Source organism: Myotis brandtii, unplaced genomic scaffold (genome assembly GCF_000412655.1).
Source record: "Myotis brandtii unplaced genomic scaffold, ASM41265v1 scaffold84, whole genome shotgun sequence".
Classification (NCBI taxonomy): Eukaryota; Metazoa; Chordata; class Mammalia; order Chiroptera; family Vespertilionidae; genus Myotis; species Myotis brandtii.
In genome coordinates, this window is record NW_005371410.1 from 510,363 (window position 1) to 527,337 (window position 16,975).

The window sequence follows — 16,975 nt, forward strand, 5'->3', positions numbered from 1 at the left end:
AGCAACCAAGGTAGATGCCCTTGACCAGAATCGAACATGGGACCCTTCAGTCCACAGGCCAACGCTCTATCCACTGAGCCAAACCATAGGTTAGGGCTACCATTGCTTTCTTTGTGGGGCAGGGTGTTGAGTCAAAGCATTGCCTCACTGTACCACCTTGAATGAAAAGGCTGAAAGAATTTTTGAAATAATCACCTATTTGTAAGATGTTTTAAACAAACTGACATTTCAGTGATGATGACGAAGGACAAATGTTTCATGATCACGAGACACACGTAAGGAGACTGAGTGCCCAGATAGGGTCGGGCTGGGACCTTGACCACAGCGGAGGAGGAGCTGGCTGTCAGAACGCCACGTTTGCTGTGTGCCTTTCGCCCCAGGTCAGCTGGAGAAGATGTGCACCGTTCTCGTTCTACAACGTGAGTTAGCTCCTCTCACAGATATGTTGCTTTCATTACGTTTTGGCTCAAAAGACTCTCCCAGGTAATGCCCATAGATTCTTGGATGGGGTGACCTGTACATCTGGTGCTGGAAACAAGCAGAAGCAGGTACAGTGCTTCCAAATTGTCCTATGAGGCTAGATTTTGCTGAAATCGGCTTTACTTTGTAATGACATACCCAGAATTTTAAGTTCTCCAGTTGATGTAGAAATAATCTATGCGTGCTCCATTTTTTAGTAGAGCACATTTTATTATTTAGCTTCCATGAATTATTGAATAGTTAATATTTCAAAAGGATGTGTGTTTCTAGTTAAAATGATACATATTTTATGCTGAATGAAAGTGTCTGAAATGTGTTTATTAATTTAGAAAGATGTGTGGGTGTGTGTTTAAAGTATTATTTTGAATTTTAGGACTACCATCCTTATCTGGCATCACAAAAAATCTCCATACTTTCTCCTTCCCAGATCTTCATGATTCATCTTTTAAATTTAGGCTAAATAGCAAATAAGCAAATAGATACATCAATAAATATTATTTTCTGAGGTACTTTTGAAATCTGAAAAATTTCTTTAAATTGTCTTTAAGTTATTTTTATTAAGTTTAGAATAACTCAAAACTTTCTTTTGGTAAGAAAGATGCTAAAAGTAATCCTAGGTGGATATTGAATTTTTCTGAATAGTGCTGTAATTTAATTCAATCAATTCAACTTGTGTTAGTTAATGCAATTGAAACAAGTTGTTAGTTAAAAAATATATTTTTATTGATTTCAGAGAGGAAGGGAGAGAGAGAGAGAGAGATAAAAATCAATGATGAGAGAGAACCATTGATTGGCTGCCTCCTGAATGCTCTTCCCCGCCCCCCTGGGGATCGAGCCAGCAACCTGGGCATGTGCCCTGACCGGGAATTGAACCAGTGACCTCCTGGTGCATGGGTCGATGCTCAACCACTGAGCCACACTGGCTGGGCAGAATATCAATCTTTTATAAAATTATTGGACTGTCATGGAAATAAGCTACTGCAGCCTCCACTTCATGGTCTACACCAGTGATTCTCAGCATGTGGTTCCAAATCCAGCAGCAGCAGCAGCAGCTGGGAACTAGTTAGAAATGCAAATTCTTGGGCCCACCCCAGCCTGGCTGAACCCAAGACTTTGCAGGTGGACCCTGCAATCTGTGCTTTAACAAGCCCTCCAGGTGATTCTGGATTATACTCAAGTTCTCCATGTTACAGAAGAAAAGACAAATGAGGATGTGACGTCTAGTCACAGGCTCCTGCCTGGATTCTTGCACCAGGGAGGGCCCTAATCTTTCCCTGCTTGCCCGAGCGGCCCTGACGCCAGGCCTGGAGGAAGAATGCCCCTGGCGGTACCCCAGGCCTCTGAGCGCGGGGTCCTGAGACCAGGGAGCAAGGGCCCAGCTACCTCCCGGTGAAAGCTAAAAACTCTTGTTGGAAACATTGCAACTGCCTGCCAAGCACAGCTCTGGTGGTTCTGGCCTGTGGAAAGGCTTCCTCTGCCCACTCCCTAAAGGAGTGAGCATAGCGGCCCTCGCAGGTGAGTTCCCGTGATGTGCCCAGCGCCCTGCTAACCAAGCCCAGCAGGGATCCACTCCATTTGCTCATCACAGCTCTCCGTGCAAGTACTTGTTATGGTCTGAATGCCTGTGCCCCCCTCAAATTCGTACACCGAAGCCCTAAGCCCCAGTGTGATGGCATTGGAAGGGGGGCCTTTGGGAGGTGAGTGGGTTTAAATAAGGCTGGTCACCAGCGGGGAGCCCCCGGATGGGATTATTGTTCTCTAAGAAGAGGAAGCGACTGGATGGAGCTCCCTCTCCACTAGGTGAGGACAAAGCCAAGAGGCTACGCGCCAGGAAGAGGTCGTGGACCAGAACCCGAGGTGCCGGCAACCTGATCTCACTCCAGCCTCCAAGACGGTGAGAGGTCAATTTCTGTTGCTTAAGCCACTGGTCAGTGGTATTTTGTGATGGCAGCCAGAGCTAAGAAGTACGATGATTATCCCATTTTATAAATCAGTCAGCAGGCTCAACAAGGCCAGAGAACCTGTCCTGGTGCACCCAACTAGTGAGCTGCGGAGTCGGTATGGCCTGCAGTTATGGCCCGTGTGATTCTATCCTTATCTACCTGCAGGCCTTAGATTTCCTGGGCGGCTGAGGGTTTAAATCCCAGCTGTGGGCTAGAACCTTCGTGGAACGATCCAGGGCTCAGTGTCCCTGGATGCTGCCTCCAGAAAGTCGTCAATCTAGGGAGGAGCTATGTTACCCTGCTCAGCGTGCACAGGCCTCCACTCCCTCCTTCTTTCTTGCTGCAGCCCCATGAACCACTCTCTCCTCAGGACTTGCTCAGGTGCCACATCGCAAACTCTGCTCTCAGAAGGCCGTTCTCTCTACCTTTCAAGACTATGCGCTCTCTTGCCTTGAGGCTGCCCTTACTCAGTCTAAGCAGACGGAGGCCACCTGTAGGTCCTTTAAAAGGTGGACCGCCACTTCTTTGCATGTGCGTAGCCTGTGTTCGTCCTGCTTCTCTGGTGTGCTTGTCCCCTTTAAGAGCAAGGACAGCACTAGAACTCCTGGGTATTGCCATTCAGTGGGGCTGCAGCGGAATTCTGGGGAGAAGGACAGCGTTGTGAGTGAGGAAAGGCTGGAAGTGTGGGTGGAGGATGATGGCTGCTGTGGGCAGAGGGAATGCTGCTTTTCGGGACGTTATCTGTGTTTGTGTTGACAGTTCCTGTTTGCAAAACTCACAGCTTGATGTGCTGATCTAATAAAATCATCAAGGGAATGAAAGAAAAATACCCAGGTCCGTGGACAGAAGAGCCGGCTGTGTGAGAGGCACCAGAAAACTCTTCTTGTGATGTTAGCATTGCTAGAAGAGAAAAACACACACCAAAAACAGTGAAGGGAAAAGGCCCAGCGGGCAGTAGGGTGACGGCAGCCGCTCTGAGTTTGCCTCGAGCCTCTAATGATGGGCTTTTACCCTATTAAAGCTGATTGACACAGAACTTATTAACAAATTAAGAAGTGTTTATTTCTTGAAATATTTTCGACATTATACCAACTTTCTCCAGCGGTTGTTGAAAGGCCTCAATTATGTCAGGTTGGCTCAGAACCCAGGAAGTGAGCTGGCACTCTTCGAAGTTAATAACACATCATTTGTCATAGGGTTTGCAGGTGTGACTCAGTTCCTGCTCTAAGGTGTACAGTAGGAGCCCAGGGCTGAGGAGTCAGCCCTCTGCCAAGCCCAGTGAGCCCTCTGCACCTGACATGCTCCGAGCCCACCTAGCCCACCACTATGTTTCGTAAATAAAGTTTTTTGGAACACAGCAGAGCCTGATTCTTTAGGGCAGCGGTTCTCAACCTGTGGGTCGCGACCCCTTTGGCGGTCGAACGACCCTTTCACAGGGGTCGCCTAAGACCATTCTGCATATAAGATATTTACATTATTATTCCTAACAGTAGCAACATTACAGTTATGAAGTAGCAATGAAAATAATTTTATGGTTGGGTCACAACATGAGGAACTGTATTTAAAGGGCCAGAAGGTTGAGAACCGCTGCTTTAGGTACTATCTGTGGCTGCTTGAATCTCCTGCGTGCTGCCGAGACCTGAGTGTGTTGTTTTGTCTGTGAGGACCAGACTGCTCACCCTCACGTCCCCTTGAGCCCAGTGCAGGGAACCTCCTGCGGTTTCCTGGGGCCAGTTGGAGGTCATTCTACAGGTGAGCTTCGGCACAGTGTGACTTCTGTCTTTATGAAGAGGGGAATTTTGTTGATTTCATTTGTTCGTCCATCTGGTTGGGCTCATGGCTGTGGCAGTGGCCTTGGTGGCCAAACCTTGAGTCTTTTTCTAGATGAAGTGGGTTCCGCAGGTGCCTGGGGGTGTCCACGTGGAGTGCTGTTGTGCTCACCTTCCCAGACCATCAGCCAACTATGGGATCTGTCCCACCGGGAGCCAGAGCAGGCTTATGGCCCCAGGGTGAAGGGTCCCCACCCCGACTAGCTCCCCTGGCCTTTCCAGTGGTCTGAAGTTCCTTGTGAAGATGATGAAGTGTTCATACTGCAGGGAGAACAGGGGTTTTCAGTCTTCGTTGGTTGCAGGTCCCATTTACAGTTATAAATTAATGAGGACTCCGAAGAGCTATTGTTTCCGTTGGTTATATTTATTGTATAAGGTAGAAGTGGGCAAACAATGGCCCGTGGGCCAAACCTAGCCCACCACTGTGTTTCGTAAATAAAGTTTTTTGGAACACTGCAGAGACCATTTGTTTAGGTGCTGTCTATGGCTACTTGAACGCTACAATGGCAGAACTAGTTAGGAGAGACCATATGACCCGTGAAGCCCAAAATATTTATTATCTGTGCCTTTATAGAAAAGTTTGCCAACCCCAGCTATAAAAGTGAAAATGAAAAATGTTTAAAATATCTTTGAATTTATTAAAAATATCAATAATAAAGCCAATACAAGAAAACAGATTACATTCTTTAATTGCAAAAAAATTTTTTTTCTATGCTTTCCCAAACAACAACAAAAATATTAGTGAGACTCAGAGTGTCATTGTTTTACACTTTTGCAAATTTCTTTGCTGTCTGGCTTACAAGGAGCAGTTGGATTCTCATCTGCTTCTGCATTTAATCGGTGGTGGTATGTTGCTTTGTTTGAAGTAGGTGGAGAAAAATGCAGCCCCATGGAGGTATGTAGTTAGAAAAGGGAGGAGAATTTTAATAGTCATCTCAGATATTTATGGATATTCTTCTTTGGCACTCCAACAAATCTTGACAAGTGGTAATTTCTAGGAGGTTGCGTGTAGAATCTGAAACCATAGCAATGAAAATTTCATACTCTGTTACATTAAACTCCACTGGTCTAAATTGTACTTTGAATGGATCTTATCCCCATGGAAGATTTCGTAACATCATGCATTAATTATTTGGAAAATATTAGTTCACTGAGTTATTCAGCTCTCCTAAGTGTTGACATATTTCATTTTGTATCATATCAAAATATCACATTTGTTAATATCACCATTGAGCTCATTAAGAGTCTTTAAGCTGTCAAACTCATGGCGGTGCATCCACAGGTTTTCCCAAATTCTAAGTCTTGCTTGAAAGCTCAAATTTTATAATTGACATCAAACTCTGTCAGTTGTTTTCCTTGTCAAGATCCGCTCATTTCATTCATTTTCAAGAAAAGGCCTGCCAAGCACCCAAATCTGTATAACCAGACTCTGTCTGTCAGTCAAGTAAAATGGCGCCCCATTGAGAAAAGGGCCAGTCTAGCTGCAACTCCAACAACTGTGCAGGAGCATGTTCCAGCGACAGCCATGGTGCCTCAGTGCGCAGTCGACGTGCTTTCACATAGTTCTCACTTATTTACACAGCATATTTAAAACATTCCTAGTCAAAAGTTGTGATGTAATCAAGTGAATGCTTTTTCACCTTCATCAAGGACAGTAAGTAAAACTGATTTTTCTTTTTTGAAAGTGTATGACAGTAAAGGGTACAATGACCATTAGCACAATTTTTGTTGCTGTTGTTGTTAATCCTCACCCGAGGATATTTTTTCCCATTGATTTTTAGAGAGAGTGGAAGGGAAGGGGAGAGATAGAGAAATATCGATGTGAGAGAGACACATCAATGGGTTGCCACCTGCACGCGCCCCATCCAGGGCTGGGGATTGAGCCTGTAACCAAGGTATGTGCCCTTGACCAGAATCGAACCTGGGACCCTTCAGTACATGGGCCTATGCTCTAACCACGGAGGCAAAATGACTAGGGTACAGTTAGCACAGTGCGAGGCCACTGCCTTGACATAGGCTGAGGCACAAGCAGATTGACTCTCCCCCTCCATGTTATGGTATCATTAGTGTGAATGTCAACACAGTGAAGAAGGCTAGTAATGGCTTACTATTATTATAAACATAGTGTTGACCTTGTGGATGCTTGAAAGTGGGTCCATGGACTTTGAGAATGCCTGGAGGTAGAGCGGGAACAGACTGAATTAAATGCCCCTGTTTCTAGGACATGCCACTGGGGTAAAAAGTTCCATGATTAAGTCATGCTGGGAAAGACAATACAGTGTATCACGTTGTTGGAATTTTCCAGTACTCATCAGATTTAAAAGGTTCTGAGAAGTGCTCAAGAAAATGTCTTTTAAGTTTGGAGTTCCCAAACCCATTTGGGCCAAACATCCTTTTCCTTTTTCGATACATCTTTTGGGAAACCGTGGACCTTTGGGTATAAATATGGCTCTTGGGATCCTCCTGAAAGCAGGCTTTGATGGGCTGGGAGGTGGTGTGTCAAAGGGGGTAGCCTGGGGCCCTCAGAGACTGACCCCTGGCCTGAGGTCACTTCCTGTGGCCTCGTTGCCCTTCTCCTTCCTTTCTGGGCTGGAAACAAAGCCAGTGACTGAGCCATGGGGAGAGAATGAGACAGCCTTAATCCTCTGTCTAGCGTGGGAGCCCTGCTGCCCTCCCTGTAGAGAATGCCAGCAGACCTGCATTTTTCGCTTTGCCGGGTGGGTTTTGAAGAGCTGAGCTAGGCAGAAAAGGCACAGACATCTGCCCCAAGAGGGGGCAGTGTGCGGGGAGGGATCCACGGGGAGCACTTGGCAGCAAGGGATTAGCTTCTGGCTTCCAGGCCCTGTTTGTGTTTGTGGGTCTAGAACCTCACCAGCCTGGCCCTGGGGTACTTGTGCTAATCGTGTGTACCCTCCCCCACCTAGCTCCCCATCAGTTATGACAGGCTGGTCCTGGGAACCTCTGAGGCAGGCAGGCCCTCCCAGGGACTATTCGCCAAGGATCTAATCTGACTTGCTCATCTTCAGAGAAGAAAATTTTCCTTCTGGAAGAAAAATACTGAGTGAGATGGTTTTGTTCTCAGTGAAGTTGAACTTTCAAAGCATGTTCCTCAGCCCCCCTGCACCCTCTCCTGCTAATTTATATACATACCCCCTTGGATGTGTCTTCCCCAGTGTCCCAAGGCTCTAGGCCTGCATGGTGTAAGTGGGCTCATGTCCTGGTTTTTCCTGCAGACAATGACAAATCTCAGAAAGGAAGTGTGTGGGCTGTTTACGAAGTCTTTCCAAATGCTTCCCACCCGGACCCAGGTATTCCATCCCCTCCGGTGATGATGCCACAAAGCCGGGGTGCGAGATGGCCAGACACTTCCAGAGCCTTTTGATGAGCATCTGCTGTGGGCAAGGTGCTGCCCTAAGGTGTGAGTGTGGGCAAAACAAAGCCAATCAAACCACCCAGCATGGGCCGGTGAGGTGTTCCCAGGTGTCCCCAGTGCAGGGCAGAGAGAAGCAGGGGCCAGAGGAGCCTTAGCAGAGGGCTGTGGCTGGAAAGACAGGGCAGGAGCACTTTGACTCGAAGACCCCAGGAGGCTGCCTGGAGAAGGTGGTGTTTCTGTTGGGCCTTGGACCTTGAAGGTTGGGTAGCAAGCTGACCGGACTGGGCAGAGTTGTGTGAATGTGGGAGGTGCAGAGAGAGAAGGACCCTGCAGACAGAGCACTGTGTGTGTCAGCTCAGGGGAGGGAAGGGGGTGTGGACAGGCAGTGGGAGGGGATGGGTCCCCGTGAGGGAGGGCTGTTATCCAGGAAACAGCCTCTGAAGGGAGCGGGTGGGGACTGCCAGGGAAGGGGAGGGCAACCTTAGTCTTCTCCTTGTAAGTGAATGGGGTGTCAGACTGGATCAGTGGGGATGAAGAGGGGAGGGAGAGGGGGCCACAGCTCCCTGGTTTCCACTCCTCTGCAGTTTGAGCACCCCTGCATTTGCATTTTCTATAATCTGAACTTTGGTGTATTACTTCATTTGAATGAAAGATTCTACTGCTTAAGAAAATACCGAAAGTCACCAGGTGACAGGTCTGCTAAGGTTCCTCCCATCTCTCATTTTATTTCACACTTCCAGTAATCTCAACTTCCTGTTGCTTTCTGGATATTTTCTTATGTTTCTCATGCATTTTGCACACAGCTATCATGTGTGCAATCAAGGGAATTCTGGGAATGAGTGGACAAGATATTGGAGGGCCTGTGCGGTGGTCTAACTTTTGATGACATCATAATCTCTTGCCAGTGTTGTGCTCTGATTTCAAAGCAATTTCAAGGGCAATTTGGATTTCAGTTATTTTCTGTCTTAACAATTATTCTGACTTGAGCAATTTTAATCAAAATCAAAAGATCTGATTGCAGTCTGTTAATAGCTAAGAAAACGATGGTCAAAGGTAAAAGATTTTTAAAGAACTACAAGGCACTTCTGTTGGCAGAATAATTGAGAAACAGCTATTTGGGTGGAAAACAATGTAATTTGGATTTATAATTCAGCAAAATTACTTAATTGGCAACACATGCTTTCTAATCACCATAGAAGGCGGGAGGGTGATGTTTTAGGCTGGTGCATATGGGAGTGGTGCAAGATGGCAAAGGGAAAGGTTTCCTTCTACTCAATGTTAAATTCTTGTCATTAATTCTTTTAGTCCCTCTGTCATCCTGTGATCCTGAGGCTAGTGACACATACCTCCCATCAAGGGCTGCTTTAGAATTGCATGGGCTACCAAGCGCTACAACTGTGCCCTGTCCAATACAGCAGATGACTGAGGGCACTGGAAGGGCCTTGGCCCACACGCACAGTGGTTCTCAGTCAGGGACAGTGTCCTTCCCTTCCCCAAAGGTTTTTAGAAATATGGGGCCGGGGAGGGAGCTCTTGTTGTCACAATGAATAGGCTGTCACAAGGTGGTCTTCAAGTATGGGGGCTACTGGAATTTAGTTCCCAGGGGACCAGGAATGCTAAGTATCCTGTAATACACAGGACACTCCCACTTGAGGGAGTCTCACTCTGAATGACAATGAGCATTTAGAGTGAGACACCTCACCAACACTGGGAAACTGGGAGGAGAAGTGACTTGAGAAAGATAATCAGCTTCAAGTAGGAGACACAACGGCCTCTGAAAGGACTCACACCTATTTCAGGTACCCCTGGAAAACCAGATGCGAAATCAGAAGGAGGCAGAGCATCTCAGCATTTAAGGCTGCTCAGAATGGAGTTGCCATGTTTTTGGTACTGAGCTCCCCATCAGTGGAGGTATTAAAGAAGAGGCAAGGATCCCAGGTGAGACTTGGGAAGAAAGGACTTAAAACTGAGCTCTTGCCCAGCCGGTATGGCTCAGTGGTTGAATGTCGACCTTTATACCAGGAGGTCACAGTTTGAATTCAGGTCAGGGCACATGCTGGGGTTGTGGGCTCAATCCCCAGTAGGGGGCATGCAGGAGGCAGCCAATCAATGATTCTCTCTCATCATTGATGTTTCTCTGTCTCTCTCTCTCTTTCTCTCTGAAGAAAGAGAAAGGGATATATATGTAAAATAAAAGGGTAATATGCAAATTGACCATAACAGCAGAACGACTGGGAATGACTGATCACTATGACACACACTGACCACCAGGGGGCAGACGCTCAATGCAGGAGCTGCCCCCTGCTGGTCAGTGTGCTCCCACAGGGGGAGCTCTGCTCAGCCACAAGCTAGGCTGATGGCTGCCAGTACAGTGGTGGTGGTGGGAGCCTCTCCCACCTCCTCAGCAGCGCTAAGGATGTCCGACTACAGCTTAGGCCTTCTTCCTGCTGGCAAGTGGACATCCCCCGATGGCTCCCGGGCTGCCAGAGGGATGTCTGACTGCCAGCTTGGGCCCAATCCCCCAGGGAGCGGGCCTAATCCAGCAGGTGGATATCCTCCGAGGGGTCCCAGACTGCAAGAGGGCATAGGCCGGGCTGAGGGACCCCCCCCCCCCCCCAGGGCACAAATTTCATGCACCGGGCCTCTAATATAAAACACCAAAAAGAAAAACCCCCAAACAAACAAACAATAAAAAAAAACAAACAAAAAACAAAAATTGAGCTCTCACCAGAACCCAACCATGCTGGCATCCTGTTCTCAGACTTTCAGCTTCAGGGGCTGAGAGGAAGTAAACTTCTGTTGGTTAAGCCACCCAGGCTATAGTATTCTGTTATGGCAGCCTGAGCACTCTAATACATCCTTGAGTAAGTAACCTGCCCTGTGGTTGTGGTCAGAGGGCCACGTGGCAGGAATAGCAGGTCTCTGGGAGCAGAGGGCCTCAGTTCCACAGCTGGGAGGATCTGAATTCTGCCAACAGTGAGTTTGCAAGAGAATCCTAAGCTCCAGATGAACATGCAGCCTTATGAGGCCCTTGTGAGACTCAGCTGACTGATGCTCAGGGTCCTGACCCATGGGAACTGTCACATAATAAATAAGTGGCTGTTGTTTTAAGCCACCAAGTTTGTGGTAATTCATTATACAGCATAGAACACAAATTCGTAGTGCTTGCTGGAGGTCTGCCTTTGCTCAGGCACAAGATAAGATTGGGAGAGGGGGCTAACCCCTTTCCCCTTACTTTCTTTCTTAGTGCCACTCAGCTGAATTTTTGCACATGTGCTGTGCCAGCACGGCCAAGGGTGAACCTTAACAGGGGCGGTGAAGGATTAAAGAAGACAAACAAGAGAATACAGCTGGGGCTTTGCGGATCTCCCATGCCTGGATGAGGACACAGAAAGACACAGCCTGCAAGCCGAAGCTTTATTTTATAGTCAGATCACACAAAGCAAAGCAAGGAGTGGCCAACATGTTTACAATGTTCTTGTGAGTTTCACCTTGTTTTGGCAGCACTTGTTGCACCTCCCACAGCCCATTAGCTACCTAGGAAGGAGCAAGGGAGGACTGTAAGGTCAAGTTTAATTATGCTAAGAGGGCTCTGCCCTCCAAGCTGGGACTTGTTTGTGGCCCTGCCACAGGACAGTCCGAGGCTTAACCCTCTAGCTGCTTCCTACATGCACCTATCTGGTTCACATTCTATTGATCTCAGGCAAAGCCAGGAGACCCTCTGCACTGGCTTCATCATTAAAAGTCCAGCCAAGTTGTGTACGCCCTGTGTGAAAACACTTTTCATGTTTTCCTGGGAAGGTAGCCTGGGATGGGTTTAATTAGGACTCACAAAGCAAAGAGGATGAGAAGCTTTTATTAGCCACGGCTTAAAGTTAAAGGAGCAGTGCCATAAGAGACCAACAATTCCTTTCCGGATAATATTTCCACATCTTCTCTCCCGTTGCTGACAGTTGCTCTTTATTTGTTTTCAAGCAAATTTGACCAGTTGGCCTGGAGCTGGAAGTGTGCTTGGTCACCAGGAGGTCAGCTGCCCTGCTCTCCTCTGGGGAGTTGAAAAAGCTAGGGACTCACCCTGCTAGCCTCAAGTTTCCGGATGCAGCATTAGCCTGAAAGAAAGTTGAGGTTTGTTATTAAAAAAAAAAATCTCTGACTCTCCCTCCTTTCGGATTAGAAAAAGAAAATGCTTTCACAAACTGGGGCCACGGTGGGTGTGAATTCTTCAGTTTCCAGGAAACTTGACCTTGTGTCTCCACATTGTGCTGCATTTGATTAAGGATTGTTTCATCCTGCGGAAGGAGTCTTGTTCCCTCATCACTCAGGTCCACTTCACAATCCTCTGAAAGCCTTTTCATTCGGTGGTCATCATTATTTCTCTGTTGAGTGCATAACCTAACACCTCTCCACACACAGTGCCAAGGTTCGAAACCATCATAAGCTGAATGCTCACCTTCAAGGCCATTATCTCAATCATCAGAACACAGTCTATTCCTCGAGAGGACATTAACATTTGAAAATGTGTCAACCAGAGTAAGACATTCATCATGATCATGGACCACCTGCCAGCTGATTAAAATGCGATGTTCTGATTCTCCCAGATTTCAGACGCATCTAACATCTGACATCAGTTTACGTTTTTAAGTTGTCTTAGTTCAGTTCCTGGTAAATTGCTACGAAGGGAAGAGGAGTTTAATTTTTAAACAAGAAGCTAGAAAAGAAATGCAGCCAGAAGAGGGCGAAGGAATCCACTGAGAGCATCAGGGCTGATGGGAGAGATTGCCCCTCCCCTCCCCAATGAAGCTATTTCCATCCTAGCGGGACTCTAAGCTGGCAATGGTTTCCGAATTTGGGTACCTATAATTCTGAGCTAAAATGAGTCTGGTTGCTGTGCTGAATTTCTTGGAAGACTTTAATGAGATCATCTCTGCAGTTCAATTGGTAAAGAGTCAAGGACAAATGTTCCACTTGTGTCTAACAAAAAGCCACATTTCATCATTAATACCATTGAAGCCATTAGTTGAAACCATCTAGGAAAAAAAATGTGGGTTGGAAAGTAAAATATAAATTCCCGGAAGCTGGAATGTGGGGGTTAATATTATGTCAACTCAGAGAGTTTCTGGATGTTTTTTCATGAAGGTAACACTACTTCTTTCTAAAGCTCAGAGAGGGAACCAGGAAAGTATGATGGTGCAATTATCCACACCTCTTCCAGTTATCTAATGCTGCCTACCAAAAAATCCAAAGCTTAGTGGCTTGAAACAGTAGCGTGGACTTCGCTTATGCATGTACGATTCGGGCAGGACTCAGTGGGAACAGTTGGGAAATCAGCCGGAGTAGCTTGAAGGCTGGGGTTGAAATCACCTGAAGGCTCATTTATGTACATATCTGGGGGTTAACCCTGGAGAGACTAAAACACTGGGACTAGCACAATTGGGGTTCCCTGGGCATCTTTCTATTTTTATATGGTCCTGTGGTCTCTTTAGTGTAGACAGACTTCTTAGCTGTCAGCTCAGGCCTCCCACGATATACATTCCAAGAAAGAACTAAGCCTATAGTGAAAAGTACTATATTGTATTCTTATTTCTCTCAGAGGGTAAGTGTTCTTACCACAATAAAGTAAAGTAAAATAAAATAGTACGAGGCAGAAGCTATATCACCATTTAAGACTCAGTCTTGGAAGATAGGCTGTATCAGCTCCATTGCATTTTATTTGTTAGATATGAGTCACTCAGCTGGCCCACATCCAAGGGCAATGGAATTTGATGCCAGTTTTGATAGTGTCAAAGAATGTGTAGACATTTTTAAAAGCACTAAAATGCAAGGCACCCATGCAGGTGCTGTTGGGGTTAAAGAGACATGAGCTGTGGCTCCCCGCTGTCATCTAAGAGCCTGTAGTCTAGACATGCGAAACATATAAAATGACAAGAGTGAACTAACAATGAAATACATATAGGATCATTACCTCTAAAAGTGATTAATTATTGAACAAAATCAAAGACAGAACTGGGAAATCTGAGGATCTTGAAATGACTCCTCACTGGCTAAGGAAGTGAATGTACTTTGGACAAAAGCTTGAAAGCTGCAAACAATATGTTTACAAAGCACTTTCACATGGTGGGTTGTCACATGATTAGTGCATTTAATTTATACGCCAGCTTTAAACCCACCCCCCTCATAGGGTGAAACCCATGGCCCAGGGCATGAGAGGCAGCTTTGTGATACCTGTCAGGAAAGGGGGCTTGGAAAGACAGGAAGTGGGTGGACATATTCTTCTCTTTCGCTTTTCAAAAAACAATGTGCCCATGGGTCTGACCAAGCCAAGTACAGATTCAAAGCCAGCCAATATATACATTTTTAAAATATACTTTTATTGATTTCAGAGAGGAAGGGAGAAAGAGAGAGGGATAAAAACATCAATGATGAGAGAGAATCATTGATGGGCTGCCTCCTGCACGCCCCACACCGGGAATGGAGCCCCCAACCCAGGCATGTGCCCTGACCTGGAATTGAACCATAATCTCCTGGTTCATAGGTTGATGCTCAACCAACTGAGCCATGCTGGCCGGGCCAAAGTCAGCAAATATTTATCAAAGTTCCTTGCCCTGTGCTAGATGTTTTTGCATACATTATATCATTTAATCCTCAGACTCAAAAAATGATGTATTAACAGCTAATACGGTTTCAGAGACTTAATATTAAAGAAGAATGAAGTAAATACTGCAGGTGGACAGGAAAAATTTCAAAAACCTGGTTTCTACTTACTCTAGAGCAGAGGTTCTCAATTCTCAATTGGGATGATTTTGTACTCTCCCCCGGGGACATTTGGCAATGTCTGGAGACATTTTTGGTTTTCATACCTGTGGGAGGTAGGGCAGGGGGACTAATGGAGAGGTTTCTATGGGCATCTGGTGAGTAGAGGCTGTGGATGCTGCTAAACATTCCACAGTGCACAGGACAATACCCTGCAACAAAGAATTATCTGGTCCCCAATGCCAATAGAATGAGAAAGCCTGCCCTAGAGATTTGATAGTGTCTGAAAACAGAATACCATAAATGCTCACGAAGACTCCTACATCCACATCTAGACTTTGCATTTATTTCTTTAGATGTAGCTCATGTTTTTCAAATGTTACGGTGCAAAGAATAACTGTTCAAAGCTATATACACGAGATCATATGTAATATGCTCAATGAATGTTTTAAAGTTTTTCTTGAGGGTGATTTTTCTCTGTGGGGTTTTTGCCTTATGTGTTGATCTGAGCACCTCACTTGATATTTACAACAGCCCTGGGTGGTAGCCAGGGCAGAGTGCAGTATTTCCATTTCATTGATAAAGAAATTGGGACTCAGAGGAAAAAATGACTTGTTTAAGATTATGACAGCTAGGAAATAGCTCAGCCCGTGCCTCCAACCCCAATCTGCCTTTTATTTCAGCATTCTTTCAACTCATCTTTATATAAGCGATTCAATTATTTAACTGACATTTGTTCAGGCATGGTGCTAGGTATTGTATACACAAATATGAATGAGATAATGACACTGCCACAGTAAGGTTATTCCAGAATGGCCATTCAACATTTTTTATGCAACCACAAAATGAGAACAGGATACTATAAAGAGGAACATCTAGAAAACAAGAAAGTGCTTTTAAAAGTAGAAATGTGAGAGTAGAAACTTTATTAGAAAGTAAAGTTGAGGAAATCTCCCATAAGATAGAATAAAAAGACAAGGGAATAGGAAAGAGAAAAGCAAAAGCAAGACAAGCAGAGAAACATTCAGCTTGTCCAACATCCAACTAATGGAAGTCACGAAAAATGAGAATAGAGAAAACAAAAGGGAGAAACTTATCCAAGGAGTAATATTAGAATTTTTCCGTTAGTACATTTGAAGTCATCAGCAAAAAGCTTGTACAGTCAATAGCATTCAATGAATATTGGTTGATTGGTTGTCTACTTTCACACTTTGTATGTAGCTAATGAAAATTTCATCCTTTTTGCTCATCTGAATTCTGCTTACCTTTCAAGGCCACGCTCATATTTTCATCCATTCACTGATTTATTCATTTTAATACTGAACACCTACTGTGTGCAAGGCATTGGGGATACAACAGTGAAGAAAACATTCAGTTGTTGTTCCTCATAGAACTTACTTTCTATTTGGGAAACCCAACTTTAAACAACTAAGAACACATCTAGTTATATCTGTGGTGTGTTTTTCAATAATAAGTATGGTGTGTCAGGAGATCATATATCAATGTAACTTGACCTTATGTGTGGTGCACGGGGAACAGAAAGTTAGGGAAAGCATCTCTGAGGACAAGATGTTCAGGCTGAGAGCTAAGGATGAGTTGGAATGAGCTAAACCAGGGTTGAAAGGAGCATTGTAGACAGAAAAAACAGCTTGTGGGAAGACTCTGGGGGTTAAAGGGAACATGTAACTTCGAGGAACAGAAAAAGTCACAGTGGCTAGTGTTCAGGACTGCACACAGAGAGGGGGGCACAGGATCTGAGTAGATACATGAGCAGAGCTGGGTCATACAATGCTCCATCTTCTGTAATAAGAATTTCTGATTTTATTCTAACAACAAGAATATGCTATTGAAGAGGTTTAGGAACTGACAAAGGAATGACATGATATTTATGTTTTAAAATGCACCCTGTGCTATTTCAGTGGTCTGTGTGGGCGCTGAGGCTATGCAGACCTGGGGGAGACAGAGGGAAGAGCGTGCACCAGAGGTACTGAGGAAGACTCACTAGGACTGGCTGATTTAGGTGATTTGGGTCATGATTTATGTGATCCCCAAGTGCCTGGTGCTGTGATTTTTCTCAGGATATACTGCTTCCAGGATGCGGATGGTTGGGGATGGCAGGTGATTCGGTTCTTTCAGGGCTGGGGTTTTGTCAGTCGGTGTAGAATGGAATGAAGGTGGCAAAGGACTGGGCATATTTACTAAGAAAGAAAGAAAAGCAGAGAGAATCGACAGAAAGTGAAAAGATGATAGATCCCCGAATCTTGCATGGGGAAGGACTATTATTGTGGGAATAATTGAACAAATGACTGAAAAGACTGGGATGTTTAAGTCATGTTGGAGTGACACAGAGTGGTTGAAGGAGGTGGTGATTTGCTAGGGAGAAGAGAAGGCGACTGGAGATGATTCAGACACTGGCATGCTGCATAGGACTGCACTGTGCAATGACCAGCCCAGGGGTGCCACTCACATAGACTACACTGTTCATTCGTTGTTGTTGTTGTTTGTTTGTTAATCCTTACCTGAGGATATTTTTTCCATTGATTTTTAGTGAAAGTGGAAGAGAGAGGGACAAAAAGAGTGAAAAAATGATGTGAGAGAGA